Here is a 6861-nt window from a genome sequence, read left to right as displayed (position 1 = left end):
AAAAAAACATCGCATCGAATTATGACGTCACGGATCTTATAACCTCCCCCCCTCCCCCTTTATCCTACAGGTAAAGTGTGTGTTGGGGGGGGAGGGAGGAGGGGGGAGGGGGGTTGCCGGAGAACGAGGCGGCAAGGAAATGCGGTGTAATTATCTTAATCATCCTTTTCTATGTGAATACAAAGATGCTAAGTTCTGCCTTTGTCTTTCCCCGATCGTCTGTCAAGTAATTAAAACTCTTCACTGCTTATATTTAACTTGATTTAAAGTTCCATCAACATTTAATCAAACAAACGGACGTTCGAGAGGCGTTACCCCCCGCCGCGGCAAGGGGTTTTGGCCCTTATTGAAGCAGCAATTAAAGGCGGGGGAAAAACGCGTCGCCTTTTTTTCACCCGGGGAGCTTGGTGAGGTCATGTTTGAGACCCTAATGAGAAAAGTTTGAAAAGTCTCGCACGTTATTAGTATGTAAAGTGGCGCGTCTGAGAGAGGTGACGCTAGGTTCTCACTCCTGCTCTCTCTCTCCCCCTCCCCCCTCTCTTTTTTCCCCTCTCACTTTCTCCCCCTTTCTTGTCCTCTCTGCTTTTCATTCATTCCGGTGTGCCTTTTTTTTTTTTTTTCTCTCTATCTCTTTCTGTCGATGTCGATTAACTTTTCTCTCTTTATCTATGCTCTTCTCTTTTCCTTCTCCTCCTTTCTTTTCTCCTCTCTTCACTTCCTGTCTCTTTCTCCTCCTCTTCCCACTTCCTCCCCTTTCCTCCTCCCTTTTCACTCTTCCTCCCGTTTCCTCCTCCCTTTTCAGTCTTCCTCCCTTTTCCTCCTCCTTTTTTTCTCCTCCCACTCCTTTCTTCTCCTATAACCCCTTCCCCTTTCCCTTCTCTCTCTCCCTTTCCCCTTTTTCCCCAGCCCTCTGTTATGATCTCGTTCGAAAAACCTTTCATACTACATACACAGACAAACAAGAAATAAGGGAAAACGAAAACGATGAAAGAAGAAAAGGGAATAGCAAAGGATCAGGAGGATTAGGAAAAGGGAAAGGGGGAATAAGGGGGGGGGGGGGGGCTGTGCAGGGCAATGAAGAGCTCGTTAGCGCAACTTTCCGACTTCAACTGCGGTTGTTTGCATATGTTTTTGCAACACCTTTTCTCCTTTCCGCTTCTATTGGTGAATGAAAGGGTAAGCTATTCAGTATTGTCTGCTGACACATACATACACACACACACACACACACACACACACACACACACACACACACACACACACACACATATATAAATACACACTCTATAAATACATATACTATATAAATACACATATCGATATCTACATACATACATCTATACCTATCTATCTCTCCATCTATCTATTCACACACATCCGTACATAAACCTCCACAACACATACGAAAATAATCAAACGAAAACCAACACATACGACGAAAATCGGACGGAAACCAACACGTACTTTAACCCACATCATCGAAACAGAGCAAGACGCAAAATCCGCCAGCAACATTAATCCATGCATGCGCGCGTGTGTCAGAACATCAGCCTGAGTTGTGCCTCGGCCGGTAACACCTCACCAACACCGTGTTCGAGTTGTTCCTCCATAATTCAAACATTGATCATAGTGTGCGAGAGGATACCTGCCTCGCCATGGCCCCGGGCAATCGCGCAAAAGGGGTAGGGGGTGGGAGGTGGGGTGGGGTGGGGTTGGGTGGGAAAGAGAGGCGATACGGGGTTCTATTCGGGTATTGGGCGGATTCGGGGTTGGGGAAAGGTTGGGTATTGGGTGGGTACTGGGTGGGTATTGGAGGGGTATTGGGTGGGTATTGGAGGGGTATTGGGTGGGTACTGGGTGGGTACTGGGTGGGTACTGGGTGGGTATTGGGGGGGTACTGGCTGGATTTGGGGTTGGGGAAAGGTTGGGTACTGGGTGGGTATTGGGTGGATTCGAGGTTGAGTTGCGGGGTGGGTATTAGGTGGGTAGTGATTGGGAAATGGGTGGGTAATGGTTGGATTCGGGGTTGGGTAAGAGTTGGGTATTGGGTGGATAATGGTTGGATTCGAGGCTGGATAATATATATGGTGTGGATTCGAGGTTAGGTGCGGGTGGATTCAAGGTGGATATTGGATAGGTGCGGGGTTGGATGCGGTGTAGGATATGGACTGGATACGGGTTGGATAAGCGGTGGGTATGGGAAGGTGCGAGTTGGATACGGGTTGGATACAGTTGTGGGTAAGGGATGGGTTGGATATGGGTCCAGATTCGAGGTTGGATAGGGCTGAGGAAATGTTGGAGATTAGTGGAGATTGGTGAAGGTCGGTGGGAGACAAGTGGAAGTTAATGGAGGCTGGTGGAGAATGGTGGAGATTGGTGGAGATTGGTGGAGACGGTGGAGTCTTGGTGGAGGTTAGAATAGATTCACAAAGGCTGGAAGAATTTGGTGGAGGTTGGAGGAGGTTGGAGGAGGTTGTTGCAGATTGGTGGAGGGTGGTGGAGAACGCTGGAAACTGACGGGAGTTGGTGGAGATTGCTGGAGACTGTTAAAAGCTGTAGTTATAGAGAGAGTTTTGTGGCAAGTCGCTTTGGTTTGTAAATCCTTTTTTTTCGTCTGGGATAGAATGCGGTTTATTTGATTTTAAAAAGTATTTCCTTTACTCGGTGAAAAGGAATATGGACGAAAACGAATGAAAACTTGAACCGGGATAGAAATGAATTTACAAGAACCACATGGACTGACAAAAGCATACTCGTGCCATTGTGTATATACATACATACATACATACATAGACACACACACACACACACACACACACACACACACACACACAAATATATATATATATATATATATATATATATATATATATATATATATATATATATATATTTATGTCTATATACAACTGAAATACACTAAGGCACGGCATTTTCTGTTACATGAAAATTATTCTGAATAAACATGCACACATACCCGCGATAGATACACACATACACAGAAACACACACACACACACACACACACAGACCGACAGACTGAAAACACAAACCTAAAGATGAACAAACAGACAAGATTATTCCTCCTCTTGCTCTGAGAGAAAGAGAAAGAGAAAGAGAGATAGAGAGAGAGAGAGAGAGGGAGAGAGAGAGAGAGAGAGAGAGAGAGAGAGAGAGAGAGAGAGAGAGAGAGAGAGAGAGAGAGAGAGAGAGAGAGCGAGAGAGAGAGAGCGAGAGAGCGAGAGAGCGAGAGAGCGAGAGAGAGAGAGAGAGAGAGAGAGAGAGAGAGAGAGAGAGAGAGAGAGAGAGAGAGAGAGAGAGAGAGAGAGAGAGAGAAAGAGAGAGAGAGAGGCAGAGAAAGAAAAAAAAAAAAAAAAAAACAGCCAAACAAACAAACACGACCGGTACGTCACCATAAGGTTCTCAGAGACCGACGGCCAAATATTTTTTTTTTTTTTTTTTTTCCGAGATAGAAATTTCCATGTCAAAAGCAGGAACCGCTCAGGCGTTGCCGCATTTCCCCGATCCAAAAACTTTCTAAAGGCGAACATTTTGGCCACGCGCTCGTTCACATACTCTGGGAAGGGGAGGAGGAGGGGGAGAGGGGTGGAGGAGAAGGAGAGGGAGAGGGGTGGAGGAGAAGGAGAGGGAGAGGGGTGGAGGAGAAGGAGAGGAAGAGGAGGGGAAGATGGGTGAAGGGGAGGAGGGGGAAGGGAGAGGATGATGGAAGAGGGGGAATGGGAAAGGAGGAGGGAGGAAGAGGAGGAGGAGGAAAAGGAGGAGGAGGAGGAGAAGAGGAGGAGGGGGAGGAGGGGGAGGAGGGGGAGGAAGAGGAGGAGGATTAGGAGGAGGAGGAGGAGGAGGAGGAGGAGCAGAACAAGGAGAAGGAGGAGGAGGAGGAGGAGGAGCAGAAGGAGGAGGAAGAGGAGGAGGAGGAAGAGAAAGAGGAAGAGGAGTAGGAAGAAGGAGAAGAAGCGGAAAAGGAGAAGGAGAGAGGAAGATGAAGTAGAAGAGGAGGAAGAGGAGAAGGGCGAGGAAGAGGAGGGCGCAGGTCTCGGAAGTTAGGGAAGGAAAAACAGTATATCTACTTGTTCATTTCTTGGCCTCATTTTGACCTCGGAGGAATATTCTTCCTACCCAACTGTCGTACTTTACCAGTAAAAAAAAAATATATTTAGCCCTTAGCCCTTTCTGTACTTCACAAGAACAACTTGCTGTTACAGATCTCCCTCGCATTCGAAACTGGTTCATGCTCTTCTGTCTTACCAAATTTGGAAGGATTTTCTCGTTCACATCCCAGTTAATGATTGTTTTCTTTTGCTATTTACATCCGTTTATTGAGTTTTTTTTGGTTCACATCCATGTTTGCGAATGTTTTATCCATTTTATTATTTATTTTATTCATAGCCCAGTTTTCAAGTTATTTTTTTATTCACATACGTTAATTGAGCTTTTCTGGTTCAGATCCTACTTTACAGTAATTTTTTGTTTCACATCCAAGTTTGCGAAAGTTTTATCCAGTTTGTGATTTATTTTATTCACAGCCCAGTATATATATATATATATATATATATATATATATATATATATATATATATTCACATACGTTTATTCACATTTACTTTACTAGAATTTATTGGTTCACCTCCTAGTTTGCGAATGTTTTATCCCGTTTGTGATTTATATTATTCACATCCCAGTTTATCCCAGCCATCCCGCTCTCGCCAGGTAATACCACTACCTGTATCTTAGCTCGAGAACCGATAGCGGAGAATGGAAAAATACGCACGCGAAAAGTTTGAAAAACGAAAACTTAAAAAAAAAAAAAAAAGGCAAAACATGAAAAGCAAATTAGCCGTATTGACCAACAACATGCATTGCATCAACTGATGTTGCGTTCGTACAGAGGCATCACAGACAAACTGACGCACGAAAGCCGTAATTTGTTAAGTGTTGGGAAATAATTGATCACAAGCGATTAATATTCCAACAAACATTTGTGTATTTACTGATCAAACACCAACGTCAGTAAATGCCGGCTAGAGAGCGAGATGGAAGGGAGGAGAGAGGGGAGGGGAGGGGAGCGAGGAGGAGGGAAGTAGAGGGGAGTGAGGAGTGTGGTAGAGAGAGGAGGGGGTGGGGGAGAAGAGGGAATGGGAGGGGGAGATATAGAGAGAGGAGGGGTGGGGGAGAGGGGGGAATAGGAGGGGGAGATATAGAGGGGGTGAGGGGTGTGGTAAAGAGAGGAGAGGGTGGGGGAGAAAAGGGAATGGGAGGGGGAGATATAGAGGGGGTGAGGGGTGTGGTAAAGAGAGGAGAGGGTGGGGGAGAGAAGGGAATGGGAGGGGGAGATATAGAGGGGGTGAGGGGTGTGGTAGAGAGAGGAGGGGGTGGGGGAGAGAAGGGCATGGGAAGGGGTGAGGAGCGTGGGGTAGGGAGAAGAGATGGGGAGGGGGGGAGGGAGAGGGAGAGGAGGGAGGTATGCGTTAGAGAGAAAATGGGGAGAGGGAGAGGGAGAGGGAGAGGGAGAGGGAGAGAGGTAAGAGAGGAGGTAGGGAAGCGGGAATGTACAAATCCCCCCCCCACACCCCCCCTTTTACCCACACCCTCTCCCCACAGCCGCTCCAACTGAACTGATATTGCAGCGCGATTGCAATAGCTGCATCATAGGAGAGCTTTTATTATTTGTGTGATTCAGGCATTACCCGGATGCGGGTGTGTACGATAATTCAATGCTCCATTTGATGTTTTCCCCATAAATATTCATGCACAGATTACGTTTATGGAATCGCATGAATGTTTTATATTCGCCGCATGTTCGTGCTGACACATCCAATTTTCGCGCGCGATTACAAAAAAAAAAAAAAAAAGAAAAGAAAAAAAAGGAAATAAAGAAAAGAAAAATGGAGAAATGAGAAGTATATATGTATTTTTCTTTTTCTCCTTTTCTTTTCTTTCCTTCTATGTCTTTCTGTTTTTTTCTCTCTCTGTCTATCTCTTTCTCTTCCTCACTCTTTCTCTTATCTTCCTTCCCTCTTCATTCCTCCCTTCTCTTCCCTCCTTTCATTTCTGTCTGACTATCTCTCTGCTCTCCGTCTTATCGCTTCTTCTCTCCATTTCATTTCCTTCCCTTTGCTCTCCCTCTCTGCCTCTTTTCCCTCCTCTCTCAATCCCTCTTCTTTCATCTCCCTGCTTCCTTCCCTCCTCCCTTCCATCTTCCTCCCTTTCTCCTCTCCCCCTCCTTCCTTCTGTTCCTCTCCTTTACCTTTTCATATATCACTCCACCCTGTTTTCTCCCTCCCCCTCTCTCTCATTTTCCCTCATCTCCCCCCCCCTCTCCTCTTCAACCCTCCCTCCTCCCCCTCCCTCTCTCTTCATCATCCTTCCCTCCTCCCCCTCCCTCTCTCCTCTTCACCCCTCCCTCCTCCCCCTCCCTCTCTCCTCTCCATCCCTCCCTCCTCCCCCTCCCTCTCTCCTCTTCACCCCTCCCTCCTCCCCCTCCCTCTCTCCTCTCCATCCCTCCCTCCACCCCTCCCTCTCTCCTCTTCACCCCTCCCTCCTCCCCTCTCTCTCTCCTCTTCACCCCTCCTCCCTTCCTTCCCTCCTCTCCACCCCTCCCTCCTCCCCTCTCTCTCTCCTCTTCCCCCCTCCTCCCTTCCTTCTCTCCTCTTCACCCCTCCCTCCTCCCCTCCCTCTCTCCTCCCCCTCCCTCTCTCCTCTTCACCCCTCCTCCCTTCCTTCTCTCTTCTTCACCCCTCCCTCCTCCCCCTCCCTCTCTCCTCTCCCTCCCTCTCCCCTACGCCGTAGTTGATATAATTCAGCAGCTCCCACAATATATATCTTTGGATTTACATTACCTCG

The sequence above is a fragment of the Penaeus chinensis genome, chromosome 27 (assembly GCF_019202785.1).
Source record: "Penaeus chinensis breed Huanghai No. 1 chromosome 27, ASM1920278v2, whole genome shotgun sequence".
NCBI classification, from domain to species: Eukaryota; Metazoa; Arthropoda; class Malacostraca; order Decapoda; family Penaeidae; genus Penaeus; species Penaeus chinensis.
This window is presented reverse-complemented; position numbering follows the sequence as displayed.